Raw genomic sequence first — 25,540 nt, 5'->3', positions numbered from 1 at the left:
ACACAAATTGCTGGAGGAACTCAGCAGGCCAGGTAGGTTCTATGGAAGAGAGAACAGTCGACATATTGGGCCGAAGGGTCTCGGCCTGACTGTTCTCTTTTCCATAGAAGCTGCCCGGTCTGCTGAGTTCCTCCAGCAATTTGTGTGCGTTGCTCTTACCACATTGCTGGTTTTGGAAGGTTCCAGAATTTTGATCTGGAGCAATGAATGGATAGGGATATTTTTCCAAGTCAGGCTGTGGTGTGACTGGTAGTGATATTTGTGAATACACATCTGTTGGTTCTGCAAGTTATTGCCCAGCTAAAAAAGCCAGAAGTGCCAGCTAGGTGCAATACCTACTGAGTTAATGCCTATTATGGAATACAAACTTCGGTGAGTAATGATGCAATTACATTTTGAATATTTATTTGATTACGTCAAAGTGCCAAACCCGACCATTCACCTTCTCCCCGACCTCCATTCAGGGCCCCAAACAGTCCTTCCAGGTGAGGCAACACTCCACCTGCAAATCTGCTGGGATCATCCATTATGTTCAGAGCTCCCAATGTGGCCTCCTCTACATTTGTTAGATCTGTCGTATATAGGGAGAAGGCTTTGTAGACTACCTCTGCCAAAAGCAGAACTACCCAGTGGCCAAACATTTTAATTCGGATTCCCATTCCCATTCCAACATGTTAGTCCGTTGCCTTTTCTTGTGCAATGATGTGGCCTCCTTCGGGGTGAAGGAGCAACACCTTATATTCCATCTGGGTGGCGTCCAAACTAAAGGCATGAATATCAATTTATCCTTACAGTTAAAAAAAAAATTCCCTCCACCTCCCCTTTTCTTGTTCCCACTCTGGCCTCTTAGCTCTTCTCACCTGCCTATCACCTCCCACAGGGTCCCTTCCTCCTTCCCTTTCTCCTATGGTCCACTCTCCTCTCCTATCAGATTCCTTCCTTTGCAACCTACCTGGCTTCAGCTATTACCTTCTAGCTTCCATTCTTTCCCTCTCCCCACCTTCTTCTTGTGGAATCTTCCCCCTTCCTTTCCAGTCCTGAAGAAGGGGCTTGCTCCAAAGTGTTGACTGTTCATGCATTTCCATAGATGCTACTGAGTTCTTCCAGCATTTTGTGGGAGTTGCCTTTGGATTTTCAACATCTGGCAAATTTCTTGTTTTATTATTTGATTATCTGGTTTTCTTTAGCCTTGGCGTTTTCAGTTGCTGTGGTAAAACATGGTAGACAAATAGTGTGGAGCCCGCCAGTTCCCCATTTAATGGACTAATGGGACAGGAGATTCAAAACTTGCAGCATCAGGGAATGAAAATCAATCTTCATTCTATCAGGTTGGAGGCTACCCAAACAATACGGGATGGTGCTCCTCCAAGCTGAGAGTGGATTCATTATGGCATTAGAGGTGGCCAAGGACCAAAACATCAGAATGGGAATTGGGATTGGTATTAAAATGGTGGATTACCAGAAAATACTGCTTTTTTTTTAACAGATGAAGCAAAGGTGCTCAACAAAGCAGTAACCCCAGTCTACATCAGGTGTCACCAGTGTAGAGGAGGCTGCAGTGGGAACACCAAATACAGTAGACAACCCCAACAGATTCACACGTGACTTGATGCCTCACCCGGAAGGATCATTTGGTGCCCTAAATGAAGCTGAAGGAGGAAGCAAATGGTCGGGTAGGACACTTAATCCATTTGCAGGAATAAATACTGGGTGGGAGATTAGTGGCGATGACTGAATAGACATGGAAATCACATAGGAAGTGATTCCTGTATAAAGTGGAACATGGAGGTGGGGGCAGGAGTGCAAAGACTTGCTTGGTGGTAGGATCTCATTAAAGACGGCAGAAGTTGCAGAGGGGGATGCACAGGATGTAGAGGCTCATGGGGTGGTAGGTGAGGACGAGGAACTCTATACTTGTTAATATGACAGAAAGAAGGGGTGAGAGCAAATGTCCGGGAAATAGCGGAGATGAGAATGAGGGCAGCACCAATGGTGAGGAAGGGAATCACTTTTCTTAATCAAATTAGGATCTTTCATAAATCCTTTGTCAAATTCTGTTCCAACTCTGATTAGAGCAACATTCTAAATTTGTATGTTTTGTCCCTTCCTGAAAAACTTCAGTTTTCATTACTCCAATTTGCTACAGTTCACTGGAGCCTTGTGATTTCTCCTTAACTTAATAAAATTCCCCTCAATCAGTAAACTAAATGGTGAGGGAAGTGCAAACCCTTTTGATTTGTATTTAATGGGATCAGGGTGACTTTTTACATGAATCACGAACAGTTATGATGCTCTCATTGGAAAAATAGCAAGGAAAATTATCCCTTTGTATTCTCTGAATGAGGAATGACTGCAAGAGTAAAGTCTTCTCACTTCAATAATACAAGTTCCAATGAGACTGTACCTGGAACACTACATGCAGGTTTGGTTTTCGTACTTAAGAAAGGTAAATTTGTGCCTGAGAGATAACAAAGAACTCTCACCAGAGTGAGTTTGGAAAGGAATGAAGTTGTACAATGAGAGATAGCATCATCTGGGCTTATACTCTCCGCTGTTTATGAGAGATGATTTTCTTATAACACACAATATTCTTATGGACTTGGAAACAAGGGAATGGAAAAAAACTTGGCTGGAGGAACTCTGAGTCCAGTAGCATGTGTAGGGACTGGATTTCCCTTCACATAGGAACACTGATGCTTACTTCCCTCTACAAATCCTATTCAATCCAGATTTCCAGCAGCAGATTTTTTTGTTCCTTCATATGGGCTTGACAGAGATAGCGTTTCTCCTCCCTGGGCTGTACAGAACTTAAAGTCATGGGTTCAAGATAAAGGCTTAGCTATTCATGAAGAAAAATGAGAACAATTTTCTTCATCCGGATGATAGGAAGCCTTTCAAATTCCCTGCCCAAATCAGCAGTACATATTCAGAGGCTGTGTTCAACAGAGAAGGGTAGACCTAAGGGAATCAAGCTTTCTAATGATGGGGCTTGACCTCTTTCTTTGTCTGCAGTTTCTTTCTGCTCTGCTAGTATTTTCAGCATTCTGTGTAATAGAGTCATAGAGCAGTAAAGCACAAAAAGAATCCCTTTGGCCTATCTAGTCCATGCTAATTTGTTATTCTGCCTGATAACTTCAACTAGCACCTGGACCATAGCCCTCTATACTCCTTCCTTCCATGTTCATTTCCCTTAAGTGTTACAATCAAACCTGTATCCACCACGTCCGCTGGCAATTCATTCCACACTCACTCCACCGTCTGAGTGAAGTTCTTCCACAGAATCCCCTTAAATATTTTACCTCTCATCCTTAACCTATGACCTCTAGTTCTCACCTCAGCCAGCCTCAGTGGGGAAAACCTGCTTGCATTCAGCTTGTGCAAACCTCTCATAATTTTGTATACCCCCCTCATTCTCCTACACTCCAGGAAATAAAGTCCTAACCTTATTCAATCTTTCCTTGTAACTTAGATCTTCACAACCTGGCAACACCCTTGTTATTTTTCTCTGTACTCTTTCAGCCTTATTGGTATCTTTCCTGTATGTAGATGTATTGTACACAATATTCCAAATGTTGCCTCACCATCTTATATAACTTCAACATACCATCCCAATTCCTGTACTCAGTACTTAGATTTATGAAGGCCAATGTACCAAAAGCTCTCTTGATAACCTCATTTACCTGTGATACCACTTTCAATGAATTATTAATCTGTAGTCCCAGATTCCTGGTCTACTGCACTCTGCAGTGCTCTACTGTCGTCCTTTCCAAAGCACTCTTGCTAGTATTGAATTCCATCCGCCAATCTGATTTTTCATTCAATTTTTCTAGCTGATCTAGATCCCGCTGCAAGCTTTGATAGCCTTCCTTACTGTCCACTAATGAGCCTCATGATTCTCTTTAAGACTGCCTTCAATGCCAGTATATATTTTCTCAAATGAGGGGGCCTGCTTGAGTATGTTAAGGTTACACCCATTGAGGCAGATGAAGAGTATTACACTAAGGTTCCTCAATAAGCATTGAAGGAGACAGAAAGGGTTGGGGGTATCAGCAAGTACATCACATGCCACGGGGTTCAAAACCATGATGTGAACTTAGTCACAATAGTAAACCTGTGGAAAGATCAGTCAGTAAACTTAGGCAGCGGTGCCTCTGTCACGATTATCCTCAACATGGTGCCTCACAATGCTGGATCCTCAGCTCCCTACTCAAATCCCTATACTTTCATGCCTGTGTGACCAGAAACTCTCCTGCTTCATCGACAAGATGATACCACCGTAGTGGGCTGTATCTCAGAAGGAGATAGACAGTCTACGGTTATAGTATCATGCCAACAACCCTTCCCTCAATGTCAGGCAAACAAAAATGCTGGTCATGGACTAGGAAAGGGGTGGTGCATATACTCCTGTTTACGCTAATGGTGCTGAGATCGAGAGGGTTGAAAGCTTCAAGTTCCTTGAAATGAACATCAGCAATGATCTGCCCTGGCCCAACCTTATAGATACCATGGTCAAGAATGTGTACCAATGCCTCTGCTTTCTCAGGATGCTGAAGAGTTCAGGCATGCCCCTTTGACCCTCACCCACTTCTATCAATGAACCACAGGGAGCATCCCATTTGGATTCATCACCGCTGGAATGGCAACTGCTCTGCCCAAGATGACAAAAAACTGAAGAGAGCTGTGGGTGCAGCACAGCACATCACGGAAACCAGCTCCCCTCCACAAAATCTAGCTACATTTCTCATTGCCATGGTGAAGCAGCCAGTATAATCAAAGACCCCACGCTGGCCATTTTCTTCTATCAGGCTGAAGATTCACAAGCCTGAAAGCACCTACCACCAGGTTCAAGGACAGCTTCTCTTGGGCTGTGTTAAACCTACTGAACAGTCCTCTAGCGTCATAAAATGAATTCTGGACCTTGCAATCTGCTTTGCTATGGTCTTGCACTTTATCGTCAGCATCGCACTTGCTGTGACTAGAATATTGTATTCTGCATTTTGTTTTGGCTCTTCACCTCCCCCATGTACTTTCATATAAAATTATCTGAATGGATGTCACAGGTCAGCATTTGTGACAATAATAAACCAATTTGGTATTTTTGTGGCTGAGCTAGTCGAGTTCACCTTCATTGATGACTCCTCAGAGGTAGAGCCAGGTCACTGACCTTCAACTTCCAACGCAATCTCCATATCCCTCGATTCTCCTAATAGTAGGAGGCTCAGCAACGTTTGCCTTGAATGTCAGTGATCAGTAGTTTGAACCTTTTTGGAGATGGGTCACTCTCAGTCACGTTTGTGGTCTAAATATCACATTACACTTATAAGCCAATGCCTGAATATTGCTTCGCATTCTGCACGCTCATTAATATCATATGTAATTTGCTGTAATCCACCTCAAGGTTGCCAGACCCACCCCTCAATTTGTCATCAGTCACACATTTGTGTTTTTGATTCCAGATTCTGAATCACTTGAATAAAGTGGTGTGCCAGCACTAATTTTTAGACAAATCAATACCACTGGATTAGCTTCTCTTCTCTCCTACCTCTTGCTTTCTGTCCTGAAGCTAGCTGACAACAAATTCTACAACTTACCCAACAAGACCAGGTTCTGCCAATACTTTACCTGCAGTCTTCAAGCTGATTGGCCTATAATTCCCTGGAACTTATTAAAAATGCTGGCATTAAATAAGCTATCTACCAATTCTCTGGCACACAGATTTTATCAAATTACTTTAAGTATGTATAGAAATACCTCTTCTATCTCTTTTCTAGATTATAATATATTTTTCAATACATCCAGAGCATTGATGTTATCCTCAAAAGTTTGTTTTATATTTTGAATATATTCTACTTTTTTCTATTTTAATTTCATTATTCATTGTTATAACAACCATCTGCTTTACATGCAATGATCAAACATAAAAACAGATTTAATATAACAGTCAACAGTTTTGGGCCCCATACCTCAGAAAGGATATGTTGTCATTGAAGGGAGTCCTGAGGAGGTTTACAAGGATGATTCTGCGAATGAAGGGGTTAACATATGAGGAGCATTTGGCAGCTTTGGGCCTGTACTCACTGGAATTTAGAAGAATGAAGGGGGATCTCAATGAAACCTACTGAATGTTGAAAGGACCAGGTAAGGTGAATGTGGAGAGGATATTTCCTATGGTGGGGTATCCAGCACTAGAGGACACAGCCTCAAAATTGAGGGGTAACCCTTTAGAACGGAGGCAAGGAGGAACTTTTTTTTACCCAGAGTAGTGAAGCTATAGAATGTTCTGCCATAGACAGCTGTGGGGGCCAAGACTGTGGGTATACTTAAAACAAAAATTGATAGTTTCCTGTTTGGTCAGGGCATCAAGGGTTATGGTGAGAAGCAAGTATATGGGTTAGAGTGTGATCCGGGATCAACTTGGATGGAATAGAAACATAGAAAATAGGTGCAGGAGTAGGCCATTCGGCCCTTCGGCCCTTCGAGCCTGCACCGCCATTCAGTATGATCTTGGTTGATCATCCAACTCAGAACCCTGTACTTGCTTTCTCTCCATACCCCCTGATCCCTTTAGCCACAAGGGCCATATCTAACTTCATCTTAAATATAGCCAATGAACTGGCCTCAACTGTTTCCTGTGGCAGAGAATTCCACAGATTCACCACTCTCTGTGTGAAGAAGTTTTTCCTCATCTCGGTCCTAAAAGGCTTCCCCTTTATCCTTAAGCTGTGACCCCTTGTTCTGGACTTCCCAACATCGGAAACAATCTTCCTGCATCTAGCCTGTCCAATCCCTTTAGAATTTTATATGTTTCAATAAGATCCCCCCTCAATCTTCTAAACTCCAGTGAGTATAAGCCTAGTCGATCCAGTCTTACTTTATATGAAAGTTCTGCCATCCCAGGAATCAATCTGGTAAACCTTCTCTGTACTCCTTCTATGGCAAGAATGTCTTTCCTCAGATTAGGGGACCAAAACTGCACACAATACTCTAGGTACAGTCTCACCAAGGCTGTGTACAACTGCAGTAGAACCTCCCTGTTCCTGTACTCAATCCTTTTGCTATGAATGCCAACATATGGACGTGTAGAGTTGATGGGCTGAATGGCCTAATTCTGCTCCTATGTCTTATGGTCTCTCACATCTTCCATCTCTCGTTTCTTGTAAGTAGTGTTGTCCTCTTGTTTCAGCTTTTACATCATAATACATGGCAGAAGAATTAGGTCATTTGACCTATTGAGTCTGCTCCACCATTCCATCATGGCTGATTTATTATCCCTCTCAACTCCAATCTCCTGCTTTCTCCCCCGTCTCTGCTTTAAATATACCCGATGACCTGGCCTCTACAGCCATCTGTGGCAATAAATTCTGTAGATTCATTAGCCTCTGGTAAAGACATCTCACATCGTTTATGTTCCAAATGGACATCTATCCTATTTGAAGCTGTGCCCTCTGGTCCTAGACTCCTCCGTGATAGGAAACATCCTCTCCATGTCACTGAATCTAGAACTTCCAATATTTGAGAGGTTTCAATGAAATTCCCCCCCCCCCCCCACCACCTCGTTCTCCTAAATGCCAGTGAGTACAGGCACAGAGTCATCAAATGGTCCTTATTGTTAACCCTTTCATTCCTGAAATCATTCTTACGAACCTCCCCTGGACCCTCTCTTCAATGCCAGCACATCTTTTCTTAGATAAGAGGACCAAAACTGCTCACAATACTCCAAGTGGAGTCTGACCAATGCCTTATAAAGCCTTAACATACTTGCTTTTATATTCTAATCCTCTTGAAATGAATGCTAACATTGCATTTGCGTTCCTTACCAGCAACTCGGCCTCCTGATAATTTTTAAGGAATCCTGTGTGAGGACTCCCAAATCCCTTTGCACCCCTTATCTTTGAATTTACACCCCATTTAGAAAATAATCGATACCTTTGTTTCTTCTACCAAAGTGCATGGCCATGACTTTCTCTACATGATATTCCATCTACCATTTCTTTCCCCATTCTTCCAAACCATCTAATTTCTTCTTCAGGTTCCCAACACCACAAACCCCCCCCCCCCCCCCCACTTTTTCAACACTGCCTGCCCTACCTCCTATCTTCATATCCATCTGCAAACTAGGCCCAAAAAGTTATCAATTCCTTCAGCCCAATCATTGACATATCACGAAAAGGAGCAGTCCCAACTCCAACCCTCACAGAGCACCACTAGTCCACAAGCAGCTAACCAGAAAAGGTCCCCTTTATCCCCACTCTGCCTCCTACCAGTCAGTCAATCTTCTATGCATTCTAGTATCTTTCCTATAATACCATGGGCTCTTATCTTGTTAAGCAGCCTCTTGTGCCGCACCTTGTCTAAGGCCTTCTGAAAATCTAAGTAAACAACATCCACTGATTCTTCTTTGTCTATCCTGCTTGTTATTTCCTCGACGAATTCCAGCAGATATTTCAGGCAAGATTTCCCCTGAAGGAAACCATTCTGGCTTTGGCCTATTTATCATGTGTCTCCATGAAATTTCATCAGCAATAATGGATTCCAGTATCTTCCCAACCACAGAAATCAGACTAACTGGCCTATAATTTTTTTTTCTTCTGCCTTGCACCCTTCTTAAAGAGTGGAGTGATATTCTAGAACCATTCCAGAATCTAGTGATTTTGTTTTTTTAAAAAAAATGACAGGCCATTCCCAGAATAAGTACGGACTATCACTGCTTATTAATGAGTCCCTGTAATATTAAATTCAAACATCTGATGTAGAGAGACTGCAGAGGCCGGAACTCCAGAGCAACACTCACACACTCCTGGAGGAACTCAGCAGGTCAGGCAGCATCTATGGAGGGAGATAAGCTGTCAGCATTGCAGGCCAACACCGATCATCAGTGCTGACATAGATGTTGCCTGACCTTCAGAGTTCCTCCAGCATTTTGCATGTACATGCCTTAATTTTTCTGAACAACTGTCACTCCCCCTCTCTGTTCAACCCAGCACCCCCACAGACACAAACTTCTAGTAACTGTTCTTTCTTGGCATTGTTGTGTGTTTTAATGCAATACCATGAAGGTGGGAAGCCATTTTTGTGTACTTTCCATCTTATGGACAAAATAGGTTTATATAAGCAGAATCTATTTATTTACTGGGAAGGGAGGTGACCTGTACTTGGCAATGTAATTCCAGATTTCCTTTGTCTACCTTTTATTGACTTCTCTCCTAATCTCTTTTTATTCCCTTTTATCATGCACTCCTGCATTTTCACTGTGTACCCCTCCTCTCAATTATCCTTTTATGTTTTAATTGATCCATGGAGTCTCAGGTATTTCAATAGATCATTATTTCTTTTAGCACTCTGATAAACATCATTTCAAATGTTCCCTACTGTTATATAGATTTGTTTTGTAGTAGTTCTGTCAATATTTTCGCTTACTTGATTTCGCCAATTTCTCTCCTCACCCCTGCTTAAAAATATATATTTTAATCTATTAGTCCATTAAAAAAAAACATACCCAGGTATTTCCCTATACCAGTGCAATATTACGATCTCCATTGCCTCGATGTTCCTTTACATTCACTTCTCTGTTATAGTTCAATCCCCAACACCTGATCCAAGAGTGATCTGTTCTTGTCTGTATTTGGGTGTGTTGCCCGGATCTAAGAGTGCCCACACTTCAAAAGTACATTTATTATCAAAGTATGTATACTACATATACCCTTGTTGGGGATATTACATAGATGATTTAAAAAGGAATCCTGCATATACATTAGGAACTCCATTAACTTACTAAGTTTTCTTAGCTTTTCTAAACAGGTGTAATGTTCTAGCATTGCCAGTTTAAACTGCATCTGGCTGGACTGCAATGCCCTGATCCAATCATGACTAATCAGGTTGACTGCAGGTGAAGGAATTTGGAGCAAATAGCAAACAGACCAGGTAACTATTCTTGACCCAAATCATCAACTGTCCATTTCCCAGCACAGATGCTGCCTGGCCCACTAAGTTCCTCCAGCAGTCTGGTTGGTGCTATTAACTTATCAGACAGGGCAAACACCTGGGTTAGGGTTAGGGTTATTTAGGGTATATTTTGAATGAAAATGTCACTTGTTCACAACAAGATATGCACACTACCATAAGCATCTGATATTTACATGAGGCACTACTCTTAAGGATTTAGCATGAAAAAAAAAATCAGGATTTTGATGATGTGTCCCAAATTGTTCATTTAGGTCGGGGGTCGGCAACCTGCGGCTCCCGAGCCATTTGTGGCTCTTTCACCTCTGTGCTGCGGCTCCCTGTGGCTTTGGGAAATAATTGGTCAGTATTTAATTAAAATGTATTTTATGTTAGTTTGTTAGCTTTTGAAATGTAATTCTAAATTTGAAGATTATGGTGATCTTGTACAATCTAAGTGTGGCGACACATTTCCTGGCACATCCGAAACGGCTCACAATTAGCCAGCATTCCGGCTAAGGGTGACAGCCTACGGGGGTTTGTGAGTACGCGTCTTTTGTAGCATCTGCGTCCATGGGGGCTGGGTTGAGGGAGGCTTAAAAGCAAGGCTGTTTAGTTCGAATAAAGCTATCTTTGACTGCAGTTTACTGACACCGCTACAACGTGTTTTTATCGCTGGCTGTCCAGACGGAAGGTGCTGAAACGCTTTGTCGCGTGTCTGGAAGAAGTGAAAACTTTCCTGGGCAGCAAAGGGCTCACCTTTCCTGAGCTGGAACAGCCAGAGTGGCTGGAAAAGCTACACTTCATGGTAGACATGACAGCGCACCTGAACACGCTGAACACAGCTCTTCAGGGGAAAGGACGTACAGCCCTGCACATGTTGGAGGATGTTTTGGCATTCGAGCGCAAGTTGACAGTGCTTGCCAGAGATTTACAGAAAGGCACTTTGTCTCACTTCCCCAATTTGAGAGAGTTCAAACAAGGTCACGACATGATAATTTCGGAGTATTTACATTCTGCAATCATCGCAATGCAAACATCGTTTGGGAAACGCTTCTGTGAGTTCAGAGAGGAAAAAAACACATTATCCTTCCCGGTCACTCCCTTAAGCATCGATCCTTCCCTACTGAATACGACTGCATTGGCAGGTGTGAGTCAACCTGATCTTGAGATGGAACTGGCCGACATAGCCGACAAAGACATATGGGTGTCCAAGTTTAGACGCTTGACAGCAGACCTTGAAGATGTTGCCCGTCAGAAGGCCGTTCTTGCTCAGAAACACAAATGGAGTGATATTGAAAACCTTCCAAAACCGGACAAACTTGTGTTCGAAACATGGAATGCTATGCCCGACATTTATGTAAACATTAAAAAGTATGCGCTTTGAGTCCTGTCGATCTTTGGATCCACATATGTAAGTGAGCAGGTGTTCTCCAACATGAACTTTATTAAAAACAAACATCGCGCACGCCTCACAGATGACAGCTTGCGATCCTGTGTAAAGATGAAGGTGACGTCATACAGCCCTGATGTGCAGACGCTGTGCGCTGAGGTCCAGGAGCAGAAATCCCATTAACCAAGTATGATAAATATTTTAATTGCCTATTATTTTATGTATATTCATATTTTTTCATTGTTCAGTGAAATAGTCCTTTTATTTTTCAGGCTGACAGCTGGCTGATGTTATTTTTGGTTTGCTGCTGGCGGAAAATTTATGTTCGGCGTTTTTCATAAATACAAGAAGGACTCAAATAGACATTGAGTATTTTACTTAAAAGTAACTTTCAACCCAACGTCTTTTTTTCGGAGTTCAAAATGTTTTTGTTGCATGCAGAAATGTAATTTCGTTTTCTCTGCAGCAGTTCATCAATTTCATAAATGCAACACATTATAGTTTGTTTATACATAGCATAAAGGCAAAAAAAACGTTGTATGCAGTGTTATTTCATTTTAAATGTCAAACGGGTTTTGCGGCTCCCAGTGTTTTCTTTTCTGTGGGAAACGGGTCCAAGTGGCTCTTTCAGTGGTAAAGGTTGCTGACCCCTGATTTAGGTCTTTAGATTACCAGCCTAATGATGTACCACTCTTCTGCCATTTCCCAACAAGAGAAAATCTGTAGATGCTGGAAATCTAAAGCAACACACACAAAACACTGGAGGAACTCAACGGGCTAGGCAGTATCTATGGAAAAAAGTACAGTTGACATTTCTGGCCGAAACCCTTCAACAGGACCCTTGTGTTCTGCTCAAACTGGTAGCAGTTTATTTGTTTGCTCTGTTACAAAAGGAACAACACTTCAGATTCAAAGCACTTCTCTGGTTGTAAACGTAATTTCGGAAGTCTTGAGGTCAAAAGATTCTCTATTTGTGAAAAGCTGCAGTTACTTTCTTACTTCAGAAATTATATTGGCAGTTAGAGGTCAGTTAGAGCCCAAGGCCATGTGTGTATGTGCAAATACAGTAAATACTCTAGACCTTTACTTTGGAAAAAATACATTTACTCTTAAAACTTAATTAGATATGAAGTGCTTTCGGATATCTTAAGCATTTCTGAAAAGCAGTCATAATTTGCACATACTTAGATCTAATGGCAATGCAATAAATGATTGAATGTTGGGTTTGTATGTGAAAGCACACAGTCAGCAATTCAGGAACAGCTTCTTCCCTTCTGCCATCTGATTTCTGAATGAAAATCAAATCCATGAACACTACCTCACTCTTGTTTAATTTCTATTTTGCACTACTTATTTAATTTTAACTATTTAATATATATATATATACACACAATTCAGTATTCTCTTCCATCATTATGTATTCTATTGTACTGCTGCCACAAAGCTAACAAATTTCACAATGAACCTGATATTAAACCTGAACACACACAAAATGCTGGTGGAACACAGCAGGCCAGGCGGCATCTATAGGGAGAAGAGCTGTCGATGTTTTGGGCCAAGACCCTTCGTCAGATTAAAACTAAATCTGATTTATTTGACACCGGTGATCAAGCTCTCACCATTTGGGAAAAATGCTATTTTCCCTGTCTTCTGAAACTTTTCATTCCAATTGTTCAGAACTTCTGCCAGTGAAATGGACCATTTGCCCCAACTGGTCCATGCTGGTGTTAATATCCGGGTAAAGCTAGTTCAACTAACATCTACATATCCTTCACTTTATGGCTTCTTGATCTTCCCTTTAAAGGCTTCAAAGTTACAAATAAACTCTTATTCATCATGTATGCCGGGAAAGCACTATTTTCTTTTTTGCTTCAATGTCACTCAATTACTTGTAAAAGCAACATTTTTTTATTTTAACCATTGATGCACCATCAATAATTCTCGAAGACATGAGTCGAGATAGGCTTTTATTAGCTGGAAGAAAGCACTGTCAGCACCATCAGCAGCAAGAGACCATCACTCAGCATCCTGGAGACTGAGGAAGGGTCTGTGCCTCCAATCGCCTTTATACCAGGGTCTGTGGGAGGAGCCACAGGAGCAGTCAGTGGGGGGGGGGGGTGACCAGACAGGTATATGTAGTTACCACAACCATCTTCTACAAAAAGATTTCTCTAAGTTCCCTATTGGATTCATGGGTAACCACTTTATATTAATGACCCCAAGCTTTGGACTTCTCTGTATGTGGCAACATCATTTCTGATTTACATGATTAAACTTAATCATAATTTCAAAGGTCTCTATTAAGTCACCTCAGTCTTCTTTCCTCTGCAGATAAACAACTGCCTCTTTCACTCTCAATAGTTGTGACATTTCACTTCTAACTTAATCCCTAACTTTTTTTTGAGCAACACACACAAAAATGCTGGTGGAACACAGCAGGCCAGGCAGCATCTATGGGGAGAAGTCCAGTCGACGTTTCAGGCTGAGACCCTTCGTCAGGACCTCAATTTTTTTTTGCATGTTTTCCCATACCTCTATTTCCTTTTAACAATGGGGGGAGTTGCACTGTACCATGGCAGCAAAAGTGTAGTCTCATTAAGGTCTTGTATCTGCTCAGTGTAAAATTGCTGCCTTTCAACACTATCCATTTGGAAGCTTCCATAGTCTACTATTCCAGATTTCAGTTCAGGCTGTTATGTCCGCAGCCCCCTCCTTTGTGAGAATCGCAAGAGCACTAGTTGGGGGGGGGGGGGGGTCAGTAGACCCAGGAAATGGGAGAGAGAGACGTGCCGAATGCCTCGTTCCACAGCGATGCAAAATAACGCGACATTGACCATTGTCTCCTGGAGACCGTGTTTGTGGATTGGGGACTATGCTACGTGCAAGCCCTCGGGCAAAGTGGGCTGGTTGAGAGAGAGATTGCATCATCCCAACCTGATTGACATCTGAGACCCCGTGAGGAAGTATAAAAGAGGGTCTGGGGGAACAACCCCTTCAGATGCACCAGAAGAAACGCTAACGATCCCGTAGTAGCGGGAAGCCATTTGAAGGAAGCCACGTGCGTCCGATTCCGTGGCTGGAATTGGTGGCTGGAACCACGGAAAACAGCTTTTAGCTAACAAGGGGGAAACCTGCTCCCCTGAGTCAACGGATTTGCTTCATAAAAGACTCGGGCAAGTTTCTTTTCTCACAAATCTCTCTCTCTTTCCAACAAGTGAAAACCCAGCGGTCCCCAAAGGCTGAAGCCTGCAGGAACAGTGACTTTTATAATTCCATCGGACAATATATTATCCCCTAGACAAACGATCGAGCTGTTTCTTATTGATGGTTATTATTAGACCCGTGCTTTTAAATTGAGTAGTGATGATGTATATTATCTGAATGTTTGTATTAATCTTATTTTTGTGCCTCTTTATAAATAAAGACTTTTAAGAATAGTACCATCAGACTTCAACGGACCTCTCTATCTTTGCTGGTAAGTGATCCAGTTATGGGATTTCGTAACAAGGCTTAATATCACTGTATACATCATGGAATTTGTTGTTTTGTGGCAGCAGAGCATTGCAATACACTATAATTAAATAAAACTATAAATTATAATAAGCATAGAGAAACAAAGAAAATTAAATTAAATATATAGTGCAAAAATTGAGGAAAAAATACTGTTGATGTTTATTCAGGAATCTGATGGTGGAGAGGAAGAGGCTTTTCCTGAAAATTTGACGGTGTCTCCGGGCTCCTGTACCTTGTCCTTCATGGTAGCACTGAGAAGAGCACATGCTCTTGGTGATGGGGATCCTTTATTGTGAATGCTTCCTTTTCCAGGCATCGCCTTTTCCAGGTGTCCTGGGTGCTATGGAGGCATGATGGAGATGACAGAGTTTATAACTTTCTGCAGCTTTTTTGATCCTATGCAGTGGCACCTCCATACCAGACGGTGATACAACCAATTAGAATGCTCGCCACAGTACATCTGTGGAAATGTATGAGCGTTTTTGGTCACACACAACATCTCCTCAAAATCCCAATGAAGTATAGCCAGCATTATGCCTTCTTTATAATTGCATTATTATGTTGGGTCCTGGTTAGGTCCTCAGAGATGTTGACACCCAGGAACTTGAAACTGCGCACATATTCAGCTTCTAGTCCTTCGATGAGGACTGCTGTGTGTTCCCTCAACTTACCCTTCCTGAAGTCCACAATCAATTTCTTAGCCTTACTGATGTTGAGTACAAGATTGCTGCTGCAACACCACTCAACCAGCTTATCCATCCCTCTCCCATACGCTGCCTCATCACCATCTGAAATTCTGCCGACAATAGTTGTGACATCAGCAAATTTATAGATCTGTTTGAGCTGTGTCTAGCTACACAATTCTGAGTGTAAAGAGAGTAGAGAAGTGGGCTAAGCATGCTTCCTTAAGGTGCACCAGTGTTGACTGTCAGCAAAAAGCAGACGTTATTTCAGATCAGTACAGACGGAGGTCGCCCGGCGAGGATCCAATTGCAGGTGGTGGTACAGAGGTCCAGCATTTGGAGCTTGTTGATTAGAATAGAGAGTATGATTATGTTGAATGCTGAGATGCAGTCAATAAACAGCAGCCTGAAGTAGGTATTACTATTTCCAGGTGTTCCAAAGCGGAGTGCTGAGCCAGTGAGATTGCATCCCCCATGTAGCAATAGGCAAAGTGCAGCAGGTCCGGTTCTTGCTTAGGGGGCAGTTCTCGCAAGACTAACTTCTCAATACACTTCATCACAGTAGATGTGAGTACCACTGGGTAATAGTCACTCATCCTGGTTTCCCAAGCCCTACCAGATATACCATCAGGGCCTGACGCCTTGCGAGGGTTCACCTTCAGTCTCTGAGACAAAGATCACAGGGGCACCAGATGCTGCATGGATTCACGCAGATAAGTTTTATTCTTCCTGTCAAAGTTTGCAAAAGCTTATCTGGGTGTGAAGCATCACAGCTATTCGTGATGTTAGGTTTCACTTTAGAGGAAGTAATGGCCTGCAAACTCTGCCAGAGCTGGGATACATCTCATTCAGTCCCTAGCCTCAATCAAACTTGCTTTTCTCATCCTTAAAATACCCTTCTGTAGGTCTTATCTAGACTTCTTGTATAGTTTTGAACCATCCATCTTGAATGCCTCAGACCTAGCCCTCAGCAAACTATCTATCTCCTGGTACATCCATGGTTTTTTGTTTGGCCAGCATGTTCTCAAAGGTATACTCTATTCCACACAGGTCTTGATGCAATTGTTAAAAATCATGATGTTTTCGTTCAGCCTTTAACATCAATCCTTGAATATTGTCCAGTCCACCAATTCAATGCAGTCATTTAAGCACAGCTCTGCCTCCCTTGACCATACCTTCTTGAACCACACCACGGGTGCTGTGGTCCTTGGTCTCTGCCTATATGCTAGAAATAGAAGTACAACCAGGAGATTGTGCTTTCCAAAGTGTGGGTGCAGGATGCTGTGCAGTCAAGTGTGTTGGCTCCATTGATGAGAGCTTGGTGACAGGTGTTCAAAGACTTCAAGCTGGCCAGTTAAAATCTCCCGAAATGATTGTGAAGGCATCAGGGTGCACAGTTTTGTGCCTACTCAGCTCATCTAGAGCCTGCCTGATGTCGGCCCAAGGGGAATGTACACCTCGCCGGGTTATGCTGGTGGAAAACTATCTTGGCAAATAAAATAGATGACATTTGACTGCTTGATGCTCCAGGTCAGGTCATTGTGAACCACAATGAGTTAATCATAAAACATATTCGACCTCCTCTGCTTTTCAAAGAATGAGCTGACCTGCTTTTGTGGAGAATGGTGAATTTATTGAGCTGCAGCACTGCATCCAAAATGGCGGTGGATAGCCATGTTTCCATGAAGCAAAGCACATAGCAGTTTGAACTACATCTTGCAGTGGTTCACCGTATATCATGTATACAATTCTGTACTAATGCATTTCACCAATCTTGAATGATATCTGAGTCACACCAATGTCAAAAGTAAACGGATCGCAGTGAAGCTTTGCATTTGTGACTCCCTTAGCTTTCTAAGACAATTGCTATATTTTAATCCTTATAGTGAATTAATACACAAACTGTAGCTACAGTGAAATGGTTTCCACTGTTGATACATTATAAAGAATAAGAATCTGCAGCGTGGTTTCTGTAACCAATATCATCTGGAAAAAGTGAACAACACTTACCCAATACTTCCCACTGCAGTTTAATCTGCTCTTTCTCAACCTGAAACATATAAGATTATTAAGGGATTGGACACACTGGAGGCAGGAAGCATGTTCCCGCTGATGGGTGAGTCCAGAACCAGAGGCCACAATTTAAGAATAAGGGGTAGGCCATTTAGAACAGAGATGTGGAAAAACTTTTTCACCCAGAGAGTGGTGGATATGTGGAATGCTCTGCCCCAGAAGGCAGTGGAGGCCAAGTCTCTGGATGCATTCAAGAGAGAGTTAGATAGAGCTCTTATAGATAGCGGGGTCAAGGGATATGGGGAGAGGGCAGGAACGGGGTACTGATTGTGTATGATCAGCCATGATCGCAGTGAATGGCAGTGCTGGCTAGAAGGGCCGAATGGCCTACTCCTGCACCTACTGTCTATTGTCTATTGAACAGTTCTGGAGCATCGTTGCGCTTGGAAATTGATTTCAGAAAGAAGAACTAGAGCTTTTATTTTGGAAAAAAATGCAATACAGTTCTTCAAACTTGCAGCAAACTTGGGCTTTGCGTATAATGTCTGCATAATGTCAGTATGATATTTATTGCATCTTTTTGTTGTTTTTTATTGCATTCTATGTTTTTTTGTGTTTTTGTTGCTGCATTGGATCTGGAATAACAATCATTTCATTCTCATTTTGCTGAATAAACAATAAACAATCCTGAATCTTGAACTTAAATAGAGCATCTAGCACATTGCAGACCTGAGAAATTTTAATTCTATGCACAAACCCTTCTTTTTAATTTACATTTCTCCTATAATGCAATAACCAGATGAATCCAAGTAAGGTGTCGAGGTCAGTTTTAACATAATATATCATGCATCTAATACATGAGGTTTTTAAAGTCTGCCTTCTTTCAAATCTCTTCTAGTCCTATCATCTTCTACACTATCTACCTCCAATCTTCCCTATATTCAATCACTCCATCATTGTGATCAGTTGCAAAATTCTGGAATTACTTTCCTCTTAACTTTTCATTCCACCTTTAAAACATTCCATGAACCATAACTCTTCAACTTTACACTTGTGATTTAGATTAAAATCTATCTTAAAAGGCTGACATTTTTTTGCTTGATAATGTTTGAAAAAGTGAGCCCCTCTTGGGACAGTACACCACAAAATGCAACATGAATAGAATGTTTTATTTAATATTCCCTCCCCATCTCCAGTAATATCATTTACCCACCAAATACATGCAAGAACAAATGCCATGCAGTTTGTGCACTAAAGCAACTGACACATTTTGCTACATTAGAGTTTTATAGATTTCCAAACTGGGGTAGGCAAGAACTTAAAAACCATTTTCAAATAAACCAAGAGGCTCTTTACATTTTTTAATTCTCTTTTTGCCCTTCCTCAATTTCTTTTATCCCAGTTAAGAAGTATTAATAGGTCAGGTAGCATCTATGGAAAAGTGTAAACAGATGACATTTTTGGGCTAAAAGCCTGAAGAATGCTCTCGGGCAGAATTGTCGACTGTTTACTCTTTTCCTTCAACACTGCCTGACCAGCTGTTGTCGTCCAGCATTTTGTATGGTTGCTTTTGGATATCCAGCATCTGAAGATTTTGTTGCGCTTGTAATAAGTACTTGTTTTTTTTTAAACTGCAGTTTGACCTTCTTTCTATCCAACATCTCACCACCTTTTGAAAGCATCTTGGATTTTTACCCATGTCCTAACATCCACGTCTCTGATCCTGCGTGATCAGTTTTATGTGGGCAAATGCCATCTTGCATTGGTGATGGGATCACCATCAAATGTCCCTGAACCAGCATAACTAATCCAGCCACTATTGTAGGGACACAAGGGATTCTGTGGATGCCGGAAATATAGAGCAACACACCACAAAAGGAACTCAGCAGGTCAGACAGCATTTATGGAAATGAATAAAGAGTCGATACTTGGGCCAAGACCCTTCATCAGGACTGCTCGGATGCTTGTGGGAGGTAGCAGTGCACAAAATGATGTTCACATTACTCTGTATTGCTACCTGGCTATACTTCCAAAATACCACATTGGCTGCAGAGAGTACTCATGTGTCTAAGATGGTTTAGGAACAATTATTACCCCTCATCCATCAGGCTGTCAAATCAGAAAAGACAACTTCACTCATCCCAACACTATAATGATTCCACAACCTATGGAATCACTTTCAAGAATTCACATTCTCGATATTATTTATTATTATGTTTTTTTTTTATTTTTGTATTTGCACAATTTGTACGTCAGTCTTTGCCGTTTAGTTTTTTTTATTGATTCTGGGATACTATTGATTTCTTTGTATTTACTGTGAATGCCCACAAGATAATGAATCTCTGGTTGTATATGGTGACTATATATATTACACATTATACATGCACAGACTTTGATAATAAATTTACTTTTGGCTTTGAAAGACTCTACAGAAATGAAATACTGTTTATTTCCTCAACAAGCCAAATTTAAGATGCTGTCCACTCTGGGAATCAAAATCTAAACAGAATTAAGTGATCATATTTAGATTTGATTTAAAGCTCTATGATGAAAGAGTTAACGTTTTAAAATATGAAATCTACAGTATCTAGATAATATTTAACCTCATACCACACTTTGCCAATGAGGCAGTACTGTCGCGTACTGCGGTTGAGAAACGCAATCCTCACACCATTCACATCAGGAAGCAAGGCACTACAGTCTTCCAGAAAGGGACTCTCCTGAAAATACTTTTTTTCATTCAACTCGATTCTCACAACAGCCAAACGAGGAAAGGGGGGTGGGGAGAGAGGAAGTCACGGCATTGTAGTCCCATCTTTTTCACTCCAGCCCCCGCACAGGACATAAACAAATCAAACCAGAAACCAGCCCTCGACTCGTGATCAGCAGAGTTTAATCCCCCCAGGACGATTCATTAATAAACTCAAAGAAATTTTAAAAAAATGATAATCGGCGTATATTCACTTTGACACAGATCTGAAATTAAATCCCTCCTTTTTGGAAAAAAAAAGGTAAATCTCTTCAGTGCTAATTCAATAAAATCCCGTAAGGCATCAGACTTAAAATTGTCATGAAATACAGGGGAGAAACAAACGAAACTTTATTTAAAGGAGGTAAGATACGGTCAAAATATACACACGAGTTTAAAAGTTTATCTTACCTTGAGAGAGAAGAGATTCAGCAGGTCATCGTACGGGTCTGCACTGGGTGGTAAGGCGACGATCTCACTCTAGACACCGGTGAACGATCTCGGTTTCAAAGGGCTTGAGGGTTGGGGGAAGCGAGCCAGTCCCGAGACGGGTCTACCTGTGGAGAGAGGGATAGGGAATAGGACGATTTATTTAAACGGCCCCCTCCTCCCGACTCCCAGTGATGTCATTGACCCAACAAGAAACTTTTTTTTTCAGAATAATATTTATAAAAAAAACAAGTCCCACGCCTGGTTTAAATTCTAGCTTAATGGAACAACACGCAGCAACGCCCAGCCCGTTGTACAGCTATCAGTAACACTTAATTTCGATCTTCACCTTGACGATCCTCAAACACCGACCCTACTCCCGTCACGAGAGGCAAAGTCCGAAAGTATGCGGAAAAGAGTTAAGAGAAAACGGGCAGCGTTTTTAGAGGGGGTAGGAGACAGACGCACGATAAATTTATAAAGTTTGTAATAGCGAAAGATGAAGATTGAGATAAAAAAATCAACCGAGGTTTCACTATTTACATATTTAACATAAAAATTAAATAAAAATAAACTCATTACCAATACATTTGGCAGATTTCGAAGCCCCAGTTGTGCCAAACAGGAAGATGTAAAGATTTCTTTCAATAACACTATTTTGGTCAGAATGTGCGTGGAAATCTCGTATTGGCAACACAGGACGTAAGGTTGTAGCGAAACACATTTTTTAAACCTAGGAATCGTTTCAAGTGCACCATAATTTGTGTAAAGCATTTCTGAAGACTTAAAAACCTCAGCCTGACACAGATGGAAGATCTGTTAACCCTGTTTCTCTGTCCCACAGATGCTGGCGGATCTGTTGAGTGTTTCCAGCTTTTTTCCCCTATTTTTAAAAAGGAAACGTTGGTGCGAAAGTTCAGAGGCATCCATGCTTTACATTGTCCAGCAGCGTCAGCGTCGGGAATTACTTCACTAAGTAAATATTCACAAATGAAAAGTTAAAATCCATTGAAAATTTTTGAACTATTCTATTCTGTTCATTAGCGTTTAATATAATTAAGAATCAGAATTAGGTTTATAAACATTGATATGTTGTGAAGTTTATTGTTCTGTGCAGCAGAAAAGTGCTATAAATGACAATAAACGGTGAGCGTCCCAATAAGGGATGCCGCCGATTTCCTTGATGGTGGGGGAATTTGTGCCCTGATGGAGTTGCATTTCTTAATATTCCTCTTTCAAGTTGCAGAGCAAATTAAAATTCCTGTATGAGATATTCCTTACTCCTTGTTTCTTTCAGTAACATACAGAATAGAAGGTGTAATGACAATGGCTGGAATGCATTGTTTATGTAACTGGTCTTGCTGAGGAATGGAAAATTCTCTTTATACTGGGACCCAAGGCCAGTGGCAGGTGTAGGACTGGCCAACATGCGAAGTAAAGCTTCACGGCTCACCCCTTGGTAAAGTCCCTGAACTCTTAATGAGATGGTACCACCTATGGCATAACTGCATCGGCTATTAGAACATAGAATATAGCAGCCATTCAGCCCACACTATTATGCCAGTCTTTTAACCTACTCCAAGATCAATCTATCTCTTCCCTCCTACATAGCCCTTCATTTTTCTGTCATCTGCATACCTAACTCAGAATCAGAATTAGGTTTTATATCACTGGCATGTGTTGTGAAATTTTGTTCTATGCAGCAGCAGAACATTGCAAAACAAAATAATAAAAAAAACTGTAAATAACAGTAAAAAGTATACATATATGGTTAAATAAGTAACACAGTGAGGTAGTGTTCATGGGTTCAATGTGCGGTCAGAAATTGGATGGCAGAGAGGAAGATTCCAGAATCGTTGAGTGCATACCTTCAAACTCTTGTGCCTTCTTCCTGATGGCAGCAATAAGAGGGCATGTCCTGGGTGATGGGGGTGTTTAATGATGGATACTGCCTTCTTGAGATTTTGAAAACTTTCTTGATGCCAGGAAGGCTAGTGCCCATGATGGAGCTGACTGAGTTTACAACTGTCTGCAGCTTATTTTGATCTGGTGCAGTGCACCCACCAAACCAGACGGTGATGCAGCCAGTTGGAATGCTCTCCACGATATATCTGTGTCACGAGTGTCTTTGGTGACATACCAAATCTCCTCAGACTCCTAATGAAATCTAGCCGCTGTTGTGTCTTCTTTGTAACTGTATCATTATGTTGGGCCCAGGTTAGATCCTCAGAGATGTTGACAGGCAGGAACTTGAAACTGCTCACCTTTTCCACTGCTGATCCCCCAATAAGGACTAGTGTGTGTTCCCTCATCTTACCAAGAGTTTCTTAAATGTCCCTAATGTATTTCCTCTTCCACCGTCCTGCACATACTCACCACTCTCTGTAAAAAAAGCGTCCCTCTGACATCCCCTGTTTACTTTCCCCCAATCATCTTAAAATTATGCCGTCTTGTACTGATGGCTTTCACCGGGGAAAAGTCTCTGGTTGTCCACTCAATGTATACTTTTTATCATGCTGACCATCTCTATTCTTGGAGCGTGGCTGAGTGAAGCTTTGTCCTGCAAGGTCTTGCCTACCAGGAATGCAGTGCCCACTATGTCCCGTGTTCAGAACTCACCCAGCCGCAAGTACAAAGAGTAACAGTAACTAAACTTAACAGACAGCCCTCAGGCTGATTTCAGTCTATTGTCACATTCTTGTCACTACCTGTGCAGAGGCAGCAGGTGCCTGAAATGCTCAGTGGAGACAGTTACTGTGACCGGCACTGTGGCCAAAGTAGCAGTAAAAAGTATGGTGAAGGTGCTGTGATTGTTACCAGATCAGATGAAAGGTCATGGCGGACACTGCCTAACCTCTCCACCATCAGAATCAGAATCAGACTTCAATCGCCAAGTACCTGTACGCATACAAGGAATTTACTTCCTGCAGATGTTGTCTCTCTGCTCATAACAATAATAATGATAAATATAAATGAAAATATAGATTATACATACAGGTAGTGCAATCCAAGTAATAGTTAGCCGACAGTTAACCGGCAGTTAACTGTTCAGCAAAGTGACCGCAGTAGGGAAAAAACTTCTCCAGTGCCTATTAGTCTTAGTCTGGAGGGATCTGAAGCGCCTACCAGACGGAAGCAGTTCAAACAGTCCGTGCGCAGGACCATCAGATTTCTGAATGGGCCATTAACCCTAGAACACAACCTTACATTTTACACTTCTTAATATATTTAACAATACCTTTTTAATGTAGCATAGTTATTTTTATGTATTACACTGCACTTTTGCCCCAAAACAATGAAAAACAACAAATTTCATGACATACACTTAGTGGCCACTTTATTAGGTACACCTAATAACACCTACAGCTCTATTCTTGTCTATGTTGGGAGAATAGTCTCACAGACCAGTCAAAGATTAGTCTGGCATACTTGTACCAACAGAATCATACCTAATAAACAATGTGCCAGACTCCTCCATCACAGAGTATATCTTTCCTCAAGCTGAGGACAGATCCACTAATGCCAGTGGCACAAAGATAGGCAAGCAGGAGGGAGTAGCTCTTGTAATTCTGAACTCCAGACTCTATGAGGTATCATGGAATCAGGTCAGATAAGTACGAGGAAAAAGAGCTAGAGGAGTCACAAAGTCGTACAGAAGCACAGCACAGAAACAGGTCCTTCAGCCCATCTAGTCCATGCTGAAGCCATTTAAATGGCCTAATCCTATCAACCTGCACCGGGGCCATAGCTTTCCATTTCCCTCCTGTCTATGTACCTGTCCAAACTTCTCTTAAACATGTAAATAGAGCTGGCATACACCACTTGTGCTGGCAGCTCATTCTACACTCTCACAGCCCTCGAAGTGAAGTTTCCCATCATGTTCCCCTAAGCTTTTCACCTTTCACCCTTAACCCACAACCTCTGTTTGTATTACCACCTAACCTCAGTGGAAAAAGCCTGCCTGCATTTACCCAAACTGTACCCTCATAATTTTGTATACCTCTATCAAATGTCCACTCAATTTTAACCTATTAAATCCATCCTAATCTATTAAATCTTTCTTTATAACTCAGGTCCTCCAGACCCGCTGACATCCTTGTTAATTTTCTCAGTACTTTTTCAACCTTGTTTACAACTTTTCTGTAGGTGACCCAAACTGCACACACAATACTCCAAATTAGCCCTCACCAAGATCTTATACAATTTCAACATAACATCCCATTTGCTATACTCCATACATTGATTTATGAAGGCCAATGTGCTAAAAGCTTTCCTTGCAATCTGTCTACCTGCGACACCATTTTCAATGAATTATAAAATTATAAGACAAAAAGATATATGAGCAGAATTGGGCCATTTGGCCCATTGAATCTGCTCTTCCATTTCATCATGGCTGATCCAATTTTCCTCTCAGCCCCAGTCTCATGCCTTCTCCCATAGCCCTTCATGCCCTGGCCAATCAAGAATCTATCAACCTCTGCCTTAAATATACATAAAGACTTGGTATCACAGCTGTATGTGGCAAAGAATTATGGACCAGTATTACCAGATCCCTTTATTCTACTGCACACCTTAGTACCTTACTGTTCACTGTGTAAGATCTACACATTATCATCCAGATCATTGATATAAATGACAAACGACAAAGGACCCAGCACTGATCCTGTGACACACCACTAGACACTGGCCTCCAGTCAGAGAGGCAACAATCTGCAACTGCTCTCTGCTTTCTTCCACAAAGCCAATGTCTAATCCAATTTACTACCTCATCTTGAATGTGGAGCGACTGAACCTTTTTGACCAACCCCCCCCCCCCCCCCA

At 41.6% G+C, this 25,540-nt stretch overlaps 1 protein-coding gene across 10 annotated transcripts in view; it reads right to left on the bottom strand.

Moving 5' to 3' along the window:
- kcnj15 (potassium inwardly rectifying channel subfamily J member 15) overlaps positions 1 to 21,183 on the bottom strand; it is a 189,540-nt gene extending 168,357 nt beyond the window's left edge. For 2 of the 10 annotated variants that reach the window (XR_009511875.1, XR_009511877.1), the window contains exon 1: positions 20,702 to 20,841. The gene's annotated coding sequence lies outside the window, so the exon portion shown is untranslated. The other 8 variants (XM_059968817.1, XM_059968818.1, XM_059968808.1 and 5 more) reach the window with 7 other exon arrangements.
- Between the last annotated feature and the right edge of the window lie 4,357 nt (positions 21,184 to 25,540).

This window comes from Hypanus sabinus, chromosome 4 (assembly GCF_030144855.1).
Source record: "Hypanus sabinus isolate sHypSab1 chromosome 4, sHypSab1.hap1, whole genome shotgun sequence".
Lineage (NCBI taxonomy): Eukaryota > Metazoa > Chordata > Chondrichthyes > Myliobatiformes > Dasyatidae > Hypanus > Hypanus sabinus.
This window is presented reverse-complemented; position numbering and strand designations above follow the sequence as displayed.